General features: G+C 39.4%; 1 protein-coding gene across 1 annotated transcript in view; it reads right to left on the minus strand.

The window, feature by feature from the left end:
• Window positions 1-20799, minus strand: part of LOC126083358 (guanine nucleotide-binding protein G(q) subunit alpha) — a 325195-nt gene that overhangs the window by 98029 nt on the left and 206367 nt on the right. The window lies entirely within an intron of this gene.

Here is a 20799-nt window from a genome sequence, read left to right on the forward strand (position 1 = left end):
TAACGTATAGCAACCATACAGGACAGAGTAGAACTGTCCCAAAGAGCTCCCAAGGAATGGCTGGTGGATTCGAACTGCTAACCTTTTGCTTAGCAGCCGAGCTCGTAACCACTGCACCATCAGGGCTCCAAGGAAAGGGGTAAGGGGATTTAAAATACATTTTCAACAAGATTGAAATAAAAATGCTTTATGGTCAACCCTCAAATTAACCAGAATACACTGCTGCCTAACAATCCCAGTCACATCAGGTTTCATGGAATGTAATATATATGCAAATTACACATACATATAAATATGCAAATAAACATATATAATAACTAATTACCTTGGAATTTAGAGCCAGATGGCTGATAATTTAACCTGATCTTGTACAGAACTACAAACCTTTGAACTGACTGGTGAATGGCTATTACCATCAAATGATGGCCTCGTTATTCACTTCACGGAATTTTAAGCAGATATAATTTCAGTAAACTTCATCCATGTTAGGCCCTGTCTGTTTCCCGGTCTTTACCTTACTTCTATTACCTTAAGTGGGGAAGGCCCCATATCAAAAACTAATCTTGACTTAATTAAGAAGCCCAACATGCTGAGACTGAACGTATCACCTTTCTTGCTAGTTGTACTCTGACCTTCAAAGTCAGATTCAGTAGCTGAGAAGCACTAGCTCTAACCTATACACCAGTCTTGGAAAATGGGTCCCTGTAGTTGCTTTCTGTATCTTATCCCTGACTGGGAAATCTGCCTTGTTATCCCACCAGCGATCTTACCAGCCGGGAGTGCTGTCCCTGATTCCTACTCCACATGGGGCCCTACCTCTATTGTACCATATTTTTATGCAAGTAACGCATGCCTTCTATGTTTGTTTGCCAACCATGCCCTCCCCCCAGCCCCGCCCCAAGGTATTTTCATAACTGCTGCTATGCCAATTTTTTTTTTTTTTTTTACGTGAGTTACATGATTCTTGGGGGGCAGGAGGTAGGAGGGGAATTTCCTGCTGCATATACTCTGAATACCTGGTTTCAAATCTGACTTTGTTTCTTGTGTGTGTGTGTGTGTGTGTGTGTGCCTCCACACCAATTATTAGTAATATTAAACATTTACATCCATAGTTATTACTGTTTTTGTACTACGACATGATCACATCTGTGAGAATGGGTGAGCAGGGCATGTCTACCCTGCAGGGTTATTGTCAAGCTAGCTAATGAAGAGCTGCACATGGCTTAGGGCCAGAATCACAGTGGGCCCCCCCTCTGTGAATGAATGAGAGCAAAGTGTTTCTCTCTAAATGCTTTCTATGAACGTTTCATCTCAACTATCAGTGAGAGCTTCCGTGAGGAAGTAAGCGCCAAAGAAGTTCACAGGGCTGCAGCCTGGGCTCAGGGGATTATGTTCAGAAAAACAGATCCAGATCTGACTCTGCTTCTTAAAAGCCTTGCGACCCTGGGTAAGTTGCTTAACCTTTCCAAACGTTATTTCCTGGTGCGGAACAGACTTCCCCATCTGCCTCATGTGGATTTGTACATGTCGGTGCTAATATTGCAGGTCAGTGGTTCTCAAAGTGTGGTCTGCAAACCAGCAGCATCCCTATCACCAGGGAATTTGTTAGAAATGCAAATCCTGGGATCCCACCTCAGGCTTGCTGAATAGGAAACTCTGGGAGTGTGGCCCAGCAACCCGTGTTTTCAGAAGTCCTAAAGATGATTATGATGCACACAAACATTTGAGAACCACTGGAAACAATAAAGCTCCACACAGATGTAAGTTGTTATGGTTATAATCTAATTTCCTGGTTGGCCACAGAATTGCTATCGGAAGTTAACGAGAAAAGGCTTATAAAGGCAACGGTCATTCCAAAGCAGGGGCCATTAACAGATGGTCCAATCTAACACACAACTATTGGTCTCTATGGTCCAGAGCAAAGAAAAGTGAAGAAAACTTAAGACTCAAGGTAGTAATTGGTCCAAAGGACTAACGGGCCACATGTATCACTGCCTATACAAACCTGAGACCAGAACTAGAAGATGCCTGGCTACCACTACTGACCACTCGGACTGGGATCACAACAGAGGGTCCCAGACAGAGTGGGAGAAAAATGATAGAACAAAAAATAAAATTCCAAAAAAAGATGAGACAAACTGGTCTGACAGAGACTGGAGGAACCCCTGAGACTACGGCCCTAAGATAGCCTTCTGAACTGGAACTGAAACCATTCTCAAGAGACCACCTTTCAGCCAAACTATAGTCAGGCCCATAAAATAAACAATAACACCTGAGAGGAACAGGCTCCTTAGAACAGTCAATTAAATGAGATAAAAAAGGCAACATTCACCCTAAAGCAAAGGTGAGACGACAGGAAGGGGTAGAAAATCAGGACAAAAGGAAACTGGTACGGAAATGGGAAGAGTGCTGACACATTGTAGGGAATGAAACCAATGTCATGCAACATTTTATGTGCAAACTACCGAATGGGAAACTAATTTTTTCCGTAAATTTTCACCCAATGCACAATAAAAAACAAATAAACAAAAAACAGATGGTTCATAAGAGACAACACAGCATGGAAATTAATAAAACACAGGCTGGATAGGCAATAGGGAGTGATGGGGACTGTGGCACACTGAAAAATACACGTCCTAATTAAAGAGAACAGCTTCTATTTAGCTCTAATCAACTGCTGCCAATGGGAACGTAGGCCCATTATGACCAGATACTCCAATCATTCAAGGGAAGTTACAAATAGGGATTTTTCTGTGTGTTGTTGTTGTTAGGTGCTCTTGAGTCGGTCCCAGTGCAACACTGCCCGGTCCTGCGCCATCCTCACAATCGTTGTTATGCTTGAGCTCATCGTTGCAGCCATTGTGTCAATCCACCTCGTTGAAGGTCTTCCTCTTTTCCGCTAACCCTGTACTCTGCCAAGCATGGTGTCCTTCTCCAGGGACTCATCCCTCCTGAAAACATGTCCAAAGTATGTAAGACGCAGTCTCGCCATCCTTGCTTCTAAGGAGCATTTCGGTTACACTTTTTCCAAGACAGATTTGTTCGTTCTTTTGGCAGTCCATGGTATATTCAATATTCTTCGCCAACACCACAATTCAAAGGCATCGACTCTTCTTTGGTCTTCCTTATTCATCGTCCAGCTTTCATATCCATATGATGCGATTGAAAATACCATGGCTTGGGTCAGGCGCACCTTAGTCTTCAAGGTGACATCTTTGCTCTTCAACACTTTAATGAGGTCCTTTGCAGCAGATTTACCCAATGCGATGCAATGTCTTTTGATTTCTTGACTGCTGCTTCCATGGCTGTTGATTGTAGATCCAAGTAAAATGAAATCCTTCACAACTTCATTCTTTTCTCCATTATCATGATGTTGCTCATTGGTCCAGTTGTGAGGATTTTTGTTTTCTTTATGTTGAGGTGCAATCCATGCTGAAGGCTGTGGTCTTTGATCTTCATTAGTAAGTGCTTCAAGTCCTCGTCACTTTGAGCAAGCAAGGTTGTGTCATCTGCATAATGCAGGTTGTTAATGAGTCTTCCTCCAAACCGGATGCCCCGTTCTTCTTTAAACAGTCCAGCTTCTCAGATTATTTGCTTAGCATACAGATTGGATAGGTACGGTGAAAGGATACAACTCTGGCACACACCTTTCCTGACTTTTTCTGCGTAATATCCCCAATTTTAAATCTTGACAAACCTAGGTAAGAAAAAGCGTATCTGTGCCTGAGCTGTACTGTGGGCCTCTAATTTGCAATACTTGTTTTAAAAAAGTCTTACCCATTTGCTCCCCTAATAAGCTTGACCCGTAATACTATACTCTGTATGGAACCTGGAACATAGCCACTGGACACTGGGTAATTCATGATAATGAATAATTTTCCAGCCATTTTCCACAATAATATTTAGACAAACTATTATCCATAGGGAAAAATGGTTAGAGATACCTCTTTGAATTGGGTAAAAGCAACATAGTGACATACGTTAGTATAGGTAGTTTTTCTGAAACGAATTTGATAGTACTAGGCCAACTATGTAATTTGGAAAGTGTTCTGTTTCTGGAGCACTTAGCTTCTGCCAGAGAAAACAGTTTCAACGTACCAGACACTTTTACTATTATGATTAAATGTTTATTGGACCCCAATGAGGTACGAGGCAATACAGCAATCACAGAGTTAGACACAGTTCCTGCCCAGAGGAAACAGTCCATATAGATGGCAAGCAAACAAAGCTCAGGATTGTGTGCCTGGGAGTAGAACAAGGAGGGATATTTGTATTTCCATCTTTAATGCCAGTTGACAGTATGGGCATTTGAGTAAAGCCAACATTCTCAACACTGTGTAAGTTGCTACTTTGCACAAAGAGCCTGTTCCTGTAAAGTGAGACTACTTTCCACTCCCTGAGAACTCCCATAATTTCCCATCTCGGTCTATTTCTACTTGTTTTTCCTTACATGTGAAACACCTTCCCTACTCCTTTCTGTACCCTATTTTGCTTTTGTTCAGGGGCTGTATTATACACCATCTCTTACAAATCTTGCTGATTTTCCCCCTCTCAAAAAAAAAAAAAAGTGATCCTTGTGTCTCTGAACTACGGAACTTGTACATTTCCTTCTTCTAGACAGTATACTAGGAGCGCCGGTGGCATAGCAGTTAAGAGGTCGGCTGCTAACCGAAAGGTCAGCAGTTCAAATCCACCAGCCGCTCCTTGGAAACCCTATGGGGCAGTTCTACTCTGTCCATTAGGGTTGCTATGAGTAGGAACCGACTCGACAGCACCTGACAACAACAGATTGTATACTTAAGAAATGGGCTGTGGTTTACTAACTCTAATTTCTTTGGGGTCCAGTAGAGAGAGAATATGTAATAAGTATCCGTCAAATTTAATTGTATTTAAAAAGTGCATATAATATATAAATATGCTAAGAGACAGGATTCAAAGCCAGTTTCTCAAGGAAGTCTTCCATCCATTACATAGTACATAATCCCTGGTAGCACTTATCTCAGTAGCTAGTTTACATTTATTTGTGTGACATTGTTAATATCGTCCTCCCCAATCAAAGTATAAGTTCACAGACAGGCTCAACATTGGCCTACCAGAGCACCTGCCACACAGCAGATGAGCAAAAAATATCTGTTGAACGAATGAAGGACAAAAGGAAAGAAGAGTGGAAACTGTACTAAGCTGAAAATCAGGGTATCTAACTTTCTAGTTCTGGATTTAGCCATAATACTAACTAATCATAAGACTAAGGAGAAACTACTTTACCTTTGTAGAACTTAATTTTCCTTGTCCACAAGATTAGGCAATTGGATCAAATCATCTAAGACCTCCTCTAGCCATAAAACTGTATCTATAACAAACACAACTACAATGTAGAGCACCAAGGACTTACGACATAGTCCCTACAGGAGCATACAGTAGCATCTGGTGAGACCAGACCTCACTATTTCAAACAACACCTGACAGCGCAGGGCAGAAGGCAGCAAGTACCTAAACGAGCAATGCTACCTGGGGATTCAGCGAGCAGAGCTCAGTGTGCATTGAGGTTGCTGAGCCAAGTGTCAGAGAGGACAAAGGATTTAGCTGGCAGGCAGAGATGAAGATGGCTAATGCTTCCAAGAAGAAGGAAGAGCTTGAACAAAAACTCAGAGGACAAAATAAAGGCAGCACTTTCCTTCGGCTCTGAAAAAACTAGTGAGAAAGTTTCATGTTGACTCCTAATTCAAATTAACGTCCACAGTGAAGTCTGCAACATTAGTTTCAGCTATAAACCCATAACTGAGAATTGTCAATCTCCACCATCTGTCAAGGAATATCACCCTCAGGAACACACAGATCCCCATGTTGCCTTCACCCAGGTCAGAATTTCTAAGTCACTTTTACTGTTTCCTAAGCATCATTGTGTAATTCCATCCTGGCTATTTTGGAAAAAGGCATTCAAATACAAGGAACCGTAACCTGCATTTATGTAAGAGCTTTCACCTGAGGATCTCTATGTTATTTAAAAGTATGACAGTATTTTACAAAATATACACAGAATTGGAAACCCTGGTGGCGTAGTGGTTAAGTGCTATGGCTGCTAACCAAAAGGCCCACAGTTTGAATCTGCCAGGCACTCCTTGGAAACTCTACAGGGCAGCTCTACTCTGTCCTACAGGGTCGCTATGAGTCGGAATCGACTCAACACCAGTGGGTTTGGTTTTTGGTTTTTTGGACAAAGAATTTTTAAATTGCCTATATATATATGTTCCCAATGGAAGTCTAATTCTCTTTGTAAAAATACTCTTTATGGGAAGAAATATTTTTCAGTATACCACAGCTATTGTTCTAGGAAGATGAATTAGACCCTTTTACCTGTCCAAATGTCCAATGTTTACAGTAGTAAATATCAAAAGTAATTGTGTTAAATTAAATAATTACTAATGGAAAAGACTTGTCTTGGAGGAAGTACAGCCAAAATGCTCCTTAGAACCAAGGATGGCAAGACTGGGTCTTACATACTTTGGATAAGTTGTCAGAAGGGATCAGTCCCTGGAGAAGGGCCTTAGGCTTGGAAAAACTGAGGGTCAGCGTAAAAAAGGAAGACCCTCAACGAGATGGACTGATATAGTGGCTGCAACAATGGGCTCAGGCATAACAACAATTGTGAGCGTGGCACAGGACTGGGCAGTGTTTTCGTTCTGTGGTATACAGGGTCTCTGTGAGTCGGAACCAACTCAATGGCACTGAACAACAACAACAACAATGGAAAAGAGTATGATGAAAGACAAAAAAGTCACTTCAAATAATACTACAAATAACAGGTCAATTACAAAAACAGGTATAAGTTAATTAATCATATAAACAAAACATAAAACACTATTTCATTTTAAGTTACATCAAGCACACTGGACGAAAATATTTAATGATGAATGCTACCTTTCACAATTCTTAGTAAACTGATGGCAAGCCTTACAGGAACATGGTGAAAACTAAGTAGCTGCTCTCAGGAACCTGGGCAGAGCTCTAGGGAAAGACCACATGAAAACTACAAGGTGTGCAAATGAGGTAATGTCTTGTTTTCACGATTCTGTGGATGTAAAATTCAGGTGTGTCTGAGATGCATGGACAGCTACATGGATGCTTCTGCAAAGAGAAGGAGGAATTGAGTTTCTACCATAACGGGCTTACCATGCCCCACAGAAGGCTGAGGCCTGCAGATGAATTAAAAAAAAAAAAAAAAGATTTTATAGTCGCTTTGGAAGGATTTTTCAAGTACTCTAATTAACAGCTCAAGGCTGCTTTAGGCTGGAATGTCACACCTATTCTGGTTATTACACTCCAGAAACATAAAACCAAATGTCAGCTTCCACATTTGTCGAAGCCCTTAGACGTAAATATTCAACTCATTAAGCCCGCCCTTTTTGAAGGGATACGCAACACACACAGAGGACCTCTGAATCAGGAAAAGTTGGAATCACTGCCAGAGTCTGCTTTAATTCTGAATTAAGCTTCCCATCTTATCACTTTTTTAGTGCTTATTTCTATCTCAGCATTTGACACTAAAGAAAAAAACTGTTGACTCCTAAATTGTGAGAAAAATTCCAGCCTCACTTTTGTTCTCCTCTGCTCAAAGGACCCACCACTGCCATCAAATTGATTCCAACTCATAGTGACCCTACAGGACAGAACAGAACTTCCTTGTAGGATTTCTGAGGTTGTAAATCATTACAGAAGCAGACTGCCACATTTCTGTGGAGGGGCTGGTAGGTTCAAACCGCTAACCTTTCTATTAGCAGCCCAATGCTTAACCACTGAGCCACCAGGGCTCCTTTTCTGCTCAAAGGAAGTACAGGATAAAATGATGGTGCCTGAGATCAGTCTGCTTGTGTTGGAATCCCATCTCTACCATGCACTAGCTTTGTGTGACCAGGGCAAGCTATTTAACTTCTCTAAACCTCAGTTTTCTAATCTGTTAGATGGGGGTAATAATAGACTGAATAAAGGAATGCATGTCAAATGCTTAAAGGCAGGGCCTGACACACACAAAAAACTATCAGTTACTTAAAAAGGAAAAAATAGCACAGAAAACCTAACTGTGGGACATACATCTAGCTTCTGTGACCTTAGGCAAGGCACTCAAGCCTTAGTTTCCTTAAGTGTGACAATAACATTCTTGTGGCCCTTGCTGGATATTGGATTGCTTAGTCCTCAAATTTGCAAACAGTCCTTCGAATAAAATTTCCTACAGAAAACTTGGACAAAACTGTCATTTCTTAGACTGCTTCTTCTTCTCTGGCTTCATCACACAATGGGAGCAGCTGGCTTTCTTTCAGGTGCATTATACACAGAGCAACAGTTGTTCTTGTCAATGATGTATCTTTTTATGAGCATTACTGCATGACTGACAAAGAACAGCAAAGTCACACCAGGCTCCTGCGGCTGGCTTTCACTTTTGAGTGACTCATATCCACAGAACAGCCTCCCTGCACTTAAGATTCAAACTCGTGGCTCAGCAAAATTACAAATGACCATGTCACAAAGCCCTCTGAAGTCCCTCGTGAAGACTCTCAATCCTGTGTATTGAAGCCTGGAATGGTAGGGGTCTACTGATGGTTCTTTGCCTAGCTCCCATGTTGCCTGAAATAACCCCTGCAGTAGATGGAGATCACTGGGTCCCTCCCTGGATAATTCAGAGCCGTAGTAGCAAAAAGAAAGAATGAGAGCAATAGCATGAGACCAAACTGGGCTCCAATCCTAACTGTTACATACCAGCCCTTTGTCTTTAGGCAAGTTCTTCAACCTTCCTGAACCTCAGTTTCCTCAGCTATATGATGGGGATAATAATTTGTTGTAAGGACATTAAGAAAATTAAAAAAGATGTTAATAAAATGTCTAGCACAAGTATTATGATCACTATGAAATCTTGTGGCATCTCCAAGTATTTCAACAAATATTTATTTGTTGATAAGTATTTCAACAAATATTTATTTACCATATGTCAGGTAATGCACTTAAAAAAAAAAAAAACAAAAAAAAACCTCATTGCCATCAAGTCGATTCTGACCCGTAGTGACACTACAGGACAGAGGAGAACTGCCCTATAAGGTTTCCTAGGAGCAGCTGGTGGATTTGAACTGCAGGCTGTTGGTCAGCAGTCTGAGCTCTTAATCGCTATGCTGCCAGGGCTCCAAGTAATGCACTAGACACTGATAAAGCAGAGGATTTCTGTTAAATACAATGTTCTAGACACCAACACATTAGACAAAAAAGTTTATGAAACTGTCACATATTATTCTATTTTCATTAAGATTTTACAAATTGATTATCCTGTTACTGCTCTTCTACCACTGAACTTTTAATTTTAATCTCCATTACAATATTCACCAAGGCAATCAACGATTATAAGGCAAACTGCCTCCCCCCACCAAACACACACAAACACACTTGCTGGAAATATATTTCTCCCTGGATGATTTTTCTTTTTCCTCCACAATATGGCTGCATTTGATTATTCTGACATATTGTAGATTCCTTTTTGGGTGGAGGAAACGAACCTCTATTGTCTAAAACATTCTTTTTCTTTTAAAAATCTCAATCTCTTTCTTAGCCCAACCAGTATAATTTTCCATGTAAATATTTTTCTATTCTGTTCTTTGCTCATCATTTTCCTTTTCCAACTCTGTCTGCCTTGTCATAATTTTTAGAATCAATGACACTGTAGGTCAGATGCTTGATTCAGCATGGCGTAACATACACCAGGCAGTTCCAAAGAATGTGACGATTGATACAATTAATTACATGGTTCCATTACAAAGGATCTTGACTTCAAGTGTGTAAAATCTTGGGTAGCCATATAAAATTTTGTACTCTTTGAAAAGCTGCTTACTACCTACATGATTCCACTACCTGCCTGTCAGCTCATCATACAGTAGTGGCTTGTATGTTGCTGTGATGCTGGAAGCTATACCACCTGTATTTCAAATACCAGCAGGGTCACTCATGATGGACAGGTTACAGAGGAGCTTCCAAACTAAGAGAGACTAGGAAGAAAAGCCTGGTGATCGATTTATAAAAATTAGCCAATGAAAACCCTATGGATCACAACAAAATATTGTCACATATGGTACTAGAAGGTGAGCCTCCTACATTGGAAGACAATACACCCAGTGGCTGCAAAGACGGACTCGAGCATAACAATTGTGAAGCCAATACAGGGCAAGGCAAAGTTTCATTTTGCTGTACATGCAGTTGCCACGAATTGGAGCTGTCTCCACAGCAACTAACATATTCATGATTATGACGGTAATATCACAGTCCGGGTACATGTGTGCATTTATGAATACTCTATGCACAGATAAAACCAGTTTCTTCTCAAAGAGTTTACACAAAGTTAGAATTATAAAGGAGAAACTGGAAAGGGAGACTCTTCCTAAAATACGTATATTTCTGAAGATTTTTTAAAAAGTAGGCGTACCAGTATTGGTCTTTTAAAGAGTATTTTGAGGGAACATTAGTTTCTTGATATTTTCTTGGCTGTTCATTCGAAAAATGGGATCTGAGGTTAAAATGAATACATGTGGAAAATGGTGGTTATGAAAAAGTTAACCAGATGTCTGTTCTGCAGAACCCAGCAACTTTAATAAGGTAACATGCTAGGAATCCATCAGGATGGGCTAGGGACTGGAGGTATTATTATATTTACCAAACTTGTTTGACCCTGGAAGCCTTTTTTTCCCTTCAGTCAGCTCATGGGGCTGGTGGTCCCATGGATCACATTTTGAAGAACACTGACTAGAGACAAAGACCCCAACAACCAACTGGTGGTCGATTTTTACACAAACAAAAAAATGAATTAAATGATTCTCTCCCACTCTGACATAACAGGAAGCTGCCTGCTTTGTGGATTCATACTATCTTCAGTTTTGAGGCCACATATTCTCTGTGGTTCATTTCCTGATATGACGTCTCAGAAAAAACCTAATCACTTTAGCTCCTTTGTAATGTCTGTGCTTCTACAATCGTATTAACCAGAGGAATATGTTGGTGCTGGTTGGGGAATTTATTTTGTTTGACAACAGGAAAAACAGATAAAGAAGATGCCCCTGTTCAGCTTGGTAGACTTTAAAACAAGCCTTAAAAAAAAAAAAAAAGAATACGCTCCTTAATGGAGGGAAGCCTTAGATGCCCTTTCGGGGACCTCTAACTTCAAACCTGACCACTGCAGCTTTAGACATTCAGCTGACTGTTTAGAGGACTGACTGTGAAAGACTTACTTTCCCAGAACCCTGGGGAAGGAAAGAAGCTTTCAGAGCACCTCGAATATTTAAACTCAAGTCTTTAATTCTTGGGACGTGGGCGACGCAAAGGTTTTCATTTGGCTACTAATTGGAAGGTTGGCAGCACCATGGAAGAAAGGCCTGGTGATCTGCTTCCGTAGCAATTACAGCCAAGAAAATCCTATGGAGCTGTTCTACTCTGTAACACATGGGGTCACCACGAGTTGGAATCGACTCCAAGGCAATGGGTTTTGGTTTGTTTTGCTTTTTTTGTTAACTCAAGCTGCAAGAAACTGTTTCATCAGTAAAAAGGTAAAAGAAGCAACAGCAATGCCACCTACTTCTCTGTTATAAAAGGGAAATGAAACATTCAGAACTGTGTAGGAAGAAGGGAAGTAAGACAGCCCACATTCCATCAGACTTTTTATTATTATTTGGTAAATAGTAAGTTATATAATTTGTTACAAGAAATATCACACTTTGAGTTGTTGTTGTTAGGTGCTGCTGAGTCGGTTCCGACTCATATCAACTCATATCGACCCTATGCACAACAGAAGGAAACACTGCCTGGTCACAACTGTTGCTATGCTTGAGCCCATTGTTGCAGCCACTGTGTCAATCCATCTCGTCAAGGATCTTCCTCTTTTTTGCTGACCCTCTCCTTTACCAAGCATGACATCCTTCTCCAGGGACTGATTCTTCCTGACGTTGGTATTCTCTGCTTTCAGCCCCGATCCATCTGACATCAGCAGTGATATCCCTGGTTTCACATCCTCTTATCCAGCTTGAATTTCTGGTAGTTCCCTGTGGATATACTGCTGCAGCGGCTTTTGAATGATTTTCAGCAAAATTTTGCTTCCATTTGATATTGACGAGATTGTTTGATAATTTCCACATTTGGTTGGATCACCTTTCTTGGGAACAGGCATAAATATGGATCTCTTCCAGTCAGTTGGCCAGGTAGCTATCTTCCAAATTTCTTGGCATAGACCAATGAGCACTTCCAGTGCTGCATTCAATTGTTGAAACATCTCAGTTGGTATTCCGTCAATTCCCAGAGCCTTGTTTTTTGCCAACGCCTTCAGTGCAGCTTGGACTTCTTCCTTCAGTACCGTGGGTTCCTGCTCATACGCTACCTCCCGAAATGGTTGAATGTCGAACAATTTTTTTTCGCACAGTAACTCTGTGTATTCCTTCCATCTTCTTTTGATGCTTCCTGCATTGTTTAATATTTTCCCCCTTAGAATTCTTCAGTATTGCAAAACTGAAGGCTTGAATTTTTTCTTCAGTTCTTTCGGCTTGAGAAATGCTGAGCATGTTCTTCCCTTTTGGTTTTCTATCTCCAGGTCTTTGTACATGTCATCATCAATACTTTGTCTTGTTGAGCTACCCTTTGAGATCTTCTGTTCAGATTTTTTTTACTTCATCATTTCTTCCTTTTGCCTTAGCTACTCGACATTGGGTTGTGTTTACTCGACATTCAAGAGCAAGCTTCCGAGTCTCTTCTGACATTCATTTAGGTCTTTTCTTTCTCTCCTGTCTTTTTAATGACCTCTTGTTTTCTTCACGTATGATGTTCTTGATGTCATTCCACAACTTGTCTGGTCTTCGGTCATCAGCGTCCAACACGTCAAATCTATTCTTGAGATGGTCTCTAAACTCAGGTGGGATATACTCAAGGTTGCACTTTGGCTCTCGTGGACTTGTTCTAATCTTCTTCAGTTTCAACTTGAACTTGCATATGAGTAACTGATGCCTCTAGCCTTGTTCTGACTGATTTTATTAAGCTTTTCCATCATCTCTTTCCACAGATGTAGTCTATTTCATTCTTGTGTATTCCATCTGGCAAGTTCTATGCTCATAGTTACTGTTTATGTGGTGAGGAAAAGTATTTGCAATGAAGAAGTTGTTGGTCTTGCAAAATTCAATCATTCAATCTCCAGCATCATTTCTATCATCAAGGCCATATTTTCCAACTACTGTTCCTTCTTTGTTTCCAACTTTCATATTCCAATCACCAGTAATAATCAGTGTACCCTGATTGCATGTTCGATGAATTTCAGACTGCAGAAGTTGGTAAAAATCTTCAATTTCTTCATCTTTGGCCTTAGTGGTTGGTGCATAAATTTGAATAACAGTTGTATTAACTGCTCTTCCTTGTAGGCATATGGACATTACCCTATCACTGACAGCTTTGTACTTCAGGATAGGTTGTGAAACGTTCTTTCTGACGATGAATGCAATGCTATCCGTCTTCAAGCTGTCAGTCCTGGCATAGTAGGCCATATTACTGTCCAATTTAAAACGATTGATACCAGTCTATTTCAGCTCACTAATGCCTAGGATATCAATCTTTATGTGTTCTATTTCATTTTTGACAATTTCCAATTTTCCTAGATTCATACTTTGTACATTCCAGGTTCCAATTATTAATGGATGTTTGTGGCTGTTTCTTCTCATCTTGAGTCGTGGCACATCAGCAAATGAAGGTCCTGAAAGCTTGACTTCATCCATGTCATTAAGGTCGACTTTACTTTGAGCAGGCAGCTCTTCCCCAGTCACATTCTGAGTGCCTTCCAACCTTAGGGGCTCAACTTCCGACACCGTATCAGACAATGTTCCGCTGCTATTCACAAGGTTTTCACTGGCTAATTATTTTCAGAAGTAGACCGCCAGGTCCTTCTTCCTAGTCTTAGTCTGGAAGCTCAGCTGAAACCTGTACCTAGGTGACCCTGCTGGTATTTGAATACTGATGGAACAGCTTCCAGTAACACTGTGGGGGCTTGTGTGTTGCTATGACACTCTGAGTAGGAATCCAAATTTCAGGATGATTATGGAACAAGATAATCCCTGAGTGGTGTAGAGTTAAGCGTTTGGCTGTTAACCAAAAACGTGGGTTAAGATGACACATCTAGGAAGAAATGATTAGTGATCTAATTCCAAAAAATCAGCCATTGAAAAACTTACGGAGCAAAGTTCTACTCTAACACACATAGGATCAGCAGGAGTCGAGGTCAACTGACGGCAACAGGTTCATCTTGGTTCCTGGTTTATGGAATGAGGAAGTAAATTTCTACTGTTTTTTTTTATGTGTCTTAGTTTCTTAGGGCTATCATAACAAAATGCCACAAAATGAGTGGCCTTAAAGAACAGAAATTTATTTTCTCAAAAGAAATTTATTTTCTCACAGTTTTGGAGGCTAGAAGGCCAAATTCAGGGCGTTGCAGGGATATGCTCTCTCCCCGATTCTACAGAAGATCCTTGTCTTGTAGAGGGATCTTCATGAGCTGTCTTCTCCCTGTGTGTGACTCTTATTTCCCCTCTGTTCTTCTATTACCACTAAAGGGATTAGGGTTAGGACCCACTCTACTCTGGTAGGACTTCTTTAACTTAACTTGTAATCTGAAAAGAAAAATACTATTTCCCCAAACAAGTTCACATTCACAGGTACAGGAGTTTGGATGTCAACATATCTTTTTGGGGACACAATTCAATCTATAACAGAGTGTGAAGATATAGTTTATAATCTACACCATTACACTTCTGAAAATGAAAAAGGCTACTAAAAATAATTACTATTATGTATGTTTTGCAATTTTTATTTATTGACCAACAAATCCATTTTATTATATTAATTTTATTTGAAAATTATTTCCATACATACAGTTCTTTCTAAAAATTTTTCATAATCCAAGGTTTAAAAAATTCATAAGCAGAAGAACTTTTCTTGTACTTTAGTCATGTCCTCAGCCATATCTCTTCCTAATATTGTGTCACTGACATCTTTCAGATGACTGTATTTTTTTCTCGATTGGATATATTATGATTAATATTTCATAAAATTTCCTGCAATGTTCTTCAAAATTGCATTTTATGTTGATAAAGTTGAAACTGTGGCATTTTCAATTGATTCCTTCTCTGTAGACCTTCATGTTATTAATTCACAAATTCTCTGTGAAGGCTGAGGTACCTGAGGCATTCTGAACAATTTCCGCCAAAGTGAAGGTATTCTTACTGTTTTGTTCTTTGAATGGAAATACATAAACAATTCAGTTCAAATATTTTCACAGAAATGATCTTTTTATCTCAGTTCATAATATTATTCTTTCACAAATACTTTCCTAAGACAAAATTCATCGAATAAGACATCTTTTTGTGTGATTGTTGGGATGTTTTGTCAAATTTAGATGCTGCAAAATCAGAGGACTTCTCAAATTCATTTAATTGTGGTACATAATATAAATTTATCAAATTAAAAATAGGAGCTTCATCAAAAGATTTTCCCTACCAATCAAGATATCCCAAAATGGAATCAAGTCCTAAATTTTTGTGTTCTCAACATTCAATATGTGTAAGTTTCAATGTCTTCTGGTTCACAAGCTTTGTCTCCAATAATTTTAATTTGCATAAGTATCAAATGCTGAAATGTTTGGGCAATTCATTTGTTAAATACTTTGATTAAAGATTTCCAACTTCTGTTGAACAAAATTTATGGGATTAGTTTTTTTAGAAGTACAGTCCTATTGGTAAACAGATCCCTGGGTGGCACAAATGGTTTGTGTTTGACTACTAACCTGAAGGTAAGCAGTTTGAGCCCTCCCAGTGGGTGTCAAGAAAGGCCTGGCGATCTGCTTCTATAAAGTTTACAGCTGAGAAAACCCCATGGAGTGGTTCTACTCTGTAACATATGGGGTCACCATAAGTTGGACTCGACTCAATGGCAATGGGTATTAGCAAACAGGTTGATTTCTAAAGTAATTCTTCAAAAGCCCAGACATTTCTAAAACCCTGTGGTAAAGCGCAACAGAGACAAAAAGTACCTCCTACCAAATCCAACGTTGGCTTCATCAAAAAAATTGAAGTTCACTGACTCTAACAACAGCCTCTAGTTTGAGGTTTTTTACTGCAGCTTGTTTGGACACAGCTGTGATGTGTGAACCATAACTAATTCCAAGTACATTTTTGCTCCACGGGTTCCTTAATGTAATACATACATTGTTTTACCATGACGCAGTGCACCGTCAAGAACTACATTCATGACATTAGCATAAAAAATGCTTTTATCTTCAACACTGAAATTTAAAACTGCATTTACTATAGCGTTCAAAATAACATGACATGTTTTACCTTTACCAGAATCAACTTCCACAAGCTTAACCTTGATTCCATAAAATAAACGGGGGAAAAAAAGAATCAAACAACTTAAGTGTCTGCAAGATTTTTCCTCTGCTAATTGAGCTAACATATTAGCTATTGTTCCATTTTTCCATGTGCATAAGAAAACCTGGAATAAAAAATGTGCTAAATTAATTCGGAAGTCATTTGATCTAAATGAAAAGTCATATTCCACAGAGTGACATGAAAATGTATTTTCTATTGCTCTACGTGCTAAAATGCCATCTTTAGGCACAGACCTCTAAAAGTAACAACTAACTTCTGAGGTAAATTCTGATACTTTTCCACCATATCTGTCTTTTGAATTATGTGTAGTTTATGGTATCATTATGACTATGATGGTAGATGATAAATATCAACAACAATTTCTGAACAAGCTACACATCATCACCGACTTTTTGGAGAAACAGAAATTCAGTATTTAATTTTTGTTAAGCATGAACTTTCAGGGTTTTTTTTTTTTAAACCTCCCATGGCCAAAAAGGTTTATTGCCCTGGAGCTGTGGTTACACTGGAGCCCTGGTAGCGCATTGGCTTTTAATCAAAAGGCTGGCAGTTCAAATCCACTGGTGTTATGAGTTCTAATATGCATTAATCTAACCAAGGGGACTCAGGTATGTTTTAGGTACTAAATGATACCACATGGTTTGGGTTGTTAGGGGCAGGCACTACTATCCTAAGGTGTAAAGCATAGTGGATAAGGACCTGAGTCAAACACTGAGTTTAAACAATGTCCCCATTTGCTTTGGGGTCTCTCTAAGCCTCAATTTCCTTATCCCCAAAGAGAGGTAATGATAACTATGTTACAGCATTGTTATAAAGATTAAATGTAATAACTTGCATAAAACAGGATGGTAACAGGCACGCGATAATGGCTCAGTAAACGGAAGCAATTCTTAGTTTGTACTGCAGGCATGATATAAGGGAAATGACGGTGAAATATATCCACCCAAACATATTTTGTATTCAATGAATCCACCTTTTTGGGGCTAACAACTTTTTAGGATCTGTTCTAAAATTATAAAATAATTTCTATGGTTTCTACCAATAAACTATGGCATTAGCAGCTGTCACTTAAATCCTGTTTTCAATTTTTATTTCAATTATCAGTTATACATGATAACTAGGGGTCCCTGGGCGATTAAAAAAAAGGATTAGCGCTTGACTAGTAGCTAAAAGGTTGGCAGTTCAAACCCACACAGAGGAACCTCAGACGACGGGCCCTGGTAATCTGTTACGGGCCAGTTTTACTCTGCAAATATGGGGTCGCCATAAGCTGGAATCGACTTGATGGCAACTAACAACAATAACAATATGATAACTAAAATTACCATTAGTGATTATGTGACAATTACAATTGTTTTTCCCTTAGAAGCATGTTGACTTTAAGTCACATAGAGAAGTTTCTTCTTCACGGAAAAACCCTAGTCTTGTTATACTGCATTCATGTCAATGTTGGGTTTTCCAAACACACAAAGACCACAACCTGACTAAAACCTTTCCTGAGACATCCAAGTGGATATGCATGAAGATATTATAAGATATTATATCCAGATGTGCTCTTTCCTTTAAATATATGATAAGCTTTCCACGAAGTCTAAAGTGATTGATTGCATTGATTATGAACAGAACAAAACCAAATCCATCTTTTTGTAACTTAAAAAGACTTAGCAACTTGCAATGCTTTTTCAGGAAGATAAAAATGCATATTGTCCCTTTTGTGTACTCTTAGCTATTCTATATCTATTTTTTAAAGTTTTCCTGTAATTTTTAAAATTTAGCCTCAAAAGAACAAACAAATCTGTCTTGGAAGAAGCACAACCAGAATGCTCCTTAGAAGCCAGGATGGTGAGATTTGCCTCACATACTTTGGACATGTTATTAGGAGAAGCAGTCCCTCGAAAAGGATATCATTCTTGGTAAAGTAGAGGGTCAGAGGAAAAGAGGAAGACCCTCAAGGAGACGGACGGACACAGTGGCTATAACAATGGGCTCAAACGTTGCAATGACTGTGAGGATGGTGCAGGACCAGGCAGCGTTTCATTCTGTCATATAGAGAGGGTCGTTATGAGTTGGAACCCACTAAACGGCACCTAACGACAGCAAGCTCCTACCTCCTTTTTACTGTGTCATCTGAGCTATGGTCCAACTTTAATAATATTTTGATCTTCACTCCAACAATCCTATATAGAAACTACTTCTGGAAAAAGGAACCTTTTACTAACCTTTTCTCTGCTTGCAGACTAGGAGTACAATGGACAACATAGGATGACCACTTCCCGCCTTTCCCTATTTCCTATGGGCACCATCTACATATACTTTAAAATTCCCTTTACTTGGTGGTAGGAAATACCAACCTTTCTAGAGTTTTAACATCATTTATTAAACTGATCTCTTTGCTAGGAAAATATGAATTACAGAAAAAAAAAATCTTTTTTTTTTTTTTTTTTTTACCATAAAGCAGAAGACTAGATGGAGAGAAAAGGAAAAAGGGATGGTACAGAGAGTTGGTGGACCAGTGTAATTATTTAATTATTTTAAAAATATGTATACAAATAATTAAAAATAATATGCACATATAGATAGAAACCTCCTAATCATTTATGTGGGTTAACTACTATTCTATGAACATGTTCCTCTCTTTTATTTTCCATTCCATTAATGTCAGATTTAAGAACAATGAATTAGTATAGAAATGAAAAAATATAAGGGTATAAGGGGAAAACTTCAAGAAATGTATTCAAAACTTCAAGCAGGAACAATTTCAGCGTGTAGCCAGCAAAAGTAGCACAGGAGTCTTGCATTTCTCAAGGAAATCAGTCACCAATAGAATAAAAAATTACAGAGCTAACTCTGCACCTATGATCTACACAGATGCAGGTTATTAACAAGGCCCCCAGGTGATTTATGTACACATTAAAGTTCGAGAAGCACAGATGTCGATCAGCGGCCTTGGTTTTCCCAGAATCCTACCCATTCACCCCATCTAGGCCCTTCCCAATTATTCTTATCTTCTAGGGGCATTTATAGTCCTCATAAAACACTCATTGGGTACCAAGCTATGTATTACATTTGCATAAGTACAGAACTTCCAACAACAGCACTTTAGGTCAGGGGCTGTCCAATATTTCTTGTATTTTAGTACAACACTGATGATTAGCTTAAGAAGTGTTTCTACAGTAGAAATGAATTGCCTTCCCTTTTGATATACTTGTCCAGAAATGCTTCCTAAAAAGAATGAGGACAAGAAGATATGGCTAATACTGGACAAGTGAAAGAATACTGCTCAGGAAATTGGGAAGCCTGACTTGGTATGATCTTGGACAACTAAGTCTCAACCTTACAGGTTAAGTTCTCCTTTCTGTTACTGAGTTATTGGGTTAGATAATGGCTGAGTTCCCTTGCCCTTATATTACACAAACAAACTTAAGCAAGAAAGAAATTAAAAATATTTACCAGTGGAATGGCATGAACACTGACCAATCAGAACAGAGTAGGGCCCTAGACTCTCCTCGCTGGGCTTAGCATCAACTTTTTGGCTTACTCACTAGAGTATGAGGAGGCCAGGAGTATCCCGAGGTAGGACCAGGATAGCTGCGGTCACTTAAGGAGCTTCGAGCAGCAGCTACAATATTTTTATTTTAATTTTTTATATTTTAAATAATGGTTTGGTGTTATCAATAGGTAATGGTTGAATACCAGCCCAGCCTATAAGTAATACCTTAGAGTCATGAATATGTTTATTTTACTAAAAAGTTGTTATTCTTATCTTATGGTACACCTGATGGTACAGAATTGCTTACAGGGCTGGCAAGGAAACAGAGGGTTCCACCAACACTATCAGTAACGTGCCTTTTTTATTCTGCCCACCCCCATACTTGTAACTCAGCATTTTTTGAGATAGTCATTCTATAACTCCTGGCTTCTCCACAACAGCATTAGTTCATCTTGCTATGAGGAGCCCAAACCATGCCTTCTTCTCTGCTTTCTCCCATAAATAAAGTAGAAAGGCCAAGAACAAATCTAACTCCTATCTTGGTTTCATAAATAAGGAATGATGTTTTTTGTTTACAATCAAATTCCTTGTGACATTGGCAATCACTGTCTCATCCAGGAGCTTCAGGCCCTTCTCAACACAGCTGCAGCTCTGTGGTGTGCCAGCAGGCTTGGGCGCCCAGGACCATGGAACGGAGAGAGGCGAGGAGAGCTTGTGCAGCCCCTATACTCAAAGTGAGGCCACTGAAAGGCAAGGCGGCATCTACATCACCTGGGAGATTGTAAGAAATGCAGGCCTCGAGGCCCCACTGCAGAACTGATGCAGGTTAAAAACACCCCCAGGCGAATTATGTGCACATTAAAGTTCGAG

This window comes from Elephas maximus, chromosome 9 (genome assembly GCF_024166365.1).
Source record: "Elephas maximus indicus isolate mEleMax1 chromosome 9, mEleMax1 primary haplotype, whole genome shotgun sequence".
Taxonomy (NCBI): Eukaryota; Metazoa; Chordata; class Mammalia; order Proboscidea; family Elephantidae; genus Elephas; species Elephas maximus.